Raw genomic sequence first — 2,594 nt, forward strand, 5'->3', positions numbered from 1 at the left:
AGAGAGTATAAAGAAATAACAGATTAACCCCCAATTTATTTTTGTAAAGAATCTCATTCACACTTTATGTAATGAACACATGTTGGGGATTTAAAGTAAAAGAAGTAAAAACCTTAAATGGTCACATGGTAATAACTAATACATTTGATATGAATTACAGGTGGGGATTGAAAACTAAATTATTTAGGTTGACAGAAATGGTATTTTCATAAGGCTAGAATATTTTTAAAATCTTTTAAATGTATTCTAACTAGATAATAATAAAAACAGTATTACATTGCATTATATTGTATTAGTATTTATTATTTCTGTTCATCTGTTCTTATAAGGAAGTTGGTAAAATTTTCAAAGGTAGAACGTTTCCCTAATGAAGCCAACTAAATGAAGAGAAAATCAAATACAAACTCCTTACGCTTGAGAGGAAAATGTCAGATTTATGAACACAGAACAGGAAGTGGACAGCTGGACGGAGCACATACTGAGTTCAGTGAGCAAAGCAAATTAAACCAGAAGTTTCACACGTCCAACTTCTAGCTTACAAAATGAATGAAAATAAAATCTGAGTAATTGCACTTTACTGATGACAGGGCTTTCTACTGATTCTGAATCTAAGGATATATCTAATGAGAAGGAGAACTGATGGAGATGAAAGCCTCTCAGCCATCTAGCAGATCTCAGGTGTGAGAAGATTAAAAGTGAAGAATGTCTCACAAATAAAAACTATAAAACAAAGAGTTGAAGATATAGGCTGTTGATAACACAGGATGAATGATAAGCTGTCATCTAGAGATGAAATGAAAATATAAATAATTTGGCAAATGACACTTTTCTTTTAAAATTGACCAAAGGTTGATGAAAAAAAGTGAATGTAAAACCTAGCTATTGAAAGTGAAGTTCCACAAGGAAATCCATGAGCAAATAGACATGATGCTATGAAATAAAATAAATCAAGAAAAGCATATGCTGGAAGAGAAGGGAGGAAATCTCTAAGATATGGAGTAGAGGACATTTAAAATGGAGAATTTAAGAAATGGAGTATGATTACAGAAGATGCAGAGATTCTACTGAAACTATATTGCCTGTCCTCTGTAAAGAATCTGTCCCAATGGCTCACTGCTTCTCACAGCTCTTGATGTGTAGCATAGGAAATCTGACTTTGTTTCAGTTCATATAATTTGATTAATTAACAAATGATGTAAAACCATGTGCCATAAAAACTCATTGCTTTTCAATAAATTTTAAACACAAAGAATTATTCCTATACATTTTTTCCTAGATGTCATGTGACTATTCATAAGGACATTGATTTACAAAGAGATTCTTTGAAAAATGTTGATACATTTTAAAGAAACTATTGGGTTCTCAGGACAAGAGACACAAATTATTATGATTCTTAAAAAAATAAATAAAAATTTGATGGTAATGAGAGAAAAGTTCCAAATAGGAAGAAAGGAAGTAAAAGGGAAAGAAGGAGCAAGGAAAACATTTATATTTGGTTAAAGGAATGAGAAAAGATCAGGTAGCAGCTCTTCTTTTTGTCACCTAATCTAAAGTACCTGAACCATGATGGGAAAACCAGACCTTACCTTCCCAACAGTGGACACAGTGCAATACAGACCTCTACTTGAACAGAATGTTGAATAACTTCTTACAAAGTCTGAAAAAAGAAAGGTAAGGTACTGTGAAAATGTAAAGATCATTCATATACCTATTATGCTAGGTAACCTCATTTTTGCATTTTGATATCTTTCCTGCAAATACTTTTCTAAGCAGAACCATATTAGGACTATTCTATGCTTCCGTGTGTGTGGTAGCAGTGACATATCTGAAGATTCTCCTAGATGGTAGTAGTTGCCCCCTGAATTAATCTTACTGGTTAGCACTTTTCTTTGGCTTACCTGGGACCAGCTTATTCTCCTTCAATAAGGATAGTGACTGCTTCCAGCATGTGAAGGTACTATAAGAAGTTTGCAACCCAGAAGACATCCCTCACCAAACTATGCTATCACCGTGATCTTGGACTTTCAGCTTCCAGAACTGAATCTGAATCTTGAACTTTTGAAGAAAATACCTGAGCTTCAGAGTTCCTATGATGTCGCTATGCTAAGAAATAGACCAGCCCCATCACGCCTTCATGTTGTCTTTCTTGGCTGGAAATATAGTAAGTCTGAAGAAAAGAAGCACTCAGCAAATTAGGGCAGGACAGAGTCACAGAAAACACTTCCAGATTTTCATAGCAAATTTGTTAAGAAATATTTTCTGTGTTGTTCATGGATATTTAAAACACTCAGATTGTAATAGAATGAAACCTGTCTTCTGTTGACAGAGTCACACCAAAAGGGTGGAATGATGAGTAACCATTACAGTTTCTGTAATACAGAGTTTTTTCTAAATCAATTTTTCATTTAAGCACTCTGCTGCTCTTTTAAATATAACATAATTAAAAGGTTAAAATGCATTGAAACCTTAAAAAGTGACTATAATAAGTAATATCAAGTAAGTGATGGAATCTGTTCTAATTCTTATCATTAAGTCACTCTGATCTGGAAGCAAACATTATGAGTATTTCTGAACTCTGTTTATTTCCCTTAATC

General features: G+C 33.3%; 1 pseudogene; it reads left to right on the forward strand.

Annotated features, from left to right (window-relative positions):
• The first annotated feature begins 2,134 nt into the window (after positions 1–2,134).
• LOC150007200 (cytochrome c oxidase subunit 7B2, mitochondrial-like) lies at positions 2,135–2,357 on the forward strand (annotated as a pseudogene).
• The last annotated feature ends 237 nt before the right edge of the window (positions 2,358–2,594 follow it).

This window comes from Furipterus horrens, unplaced genomic scaffold (assembly GCF_987537825.1).
Source record: "Furipterus horrens unplaced genomic scaffold, mFurHor1.1.pri manual_scaffold_6, whole genome shotgun sequence".
Classification (NCBI taxonomy): Eukaryota; Metazoa; Chordata; class Mammalia; order Chiroptera; family Furipteridae; genus Furipterus; species Furipterus horrens.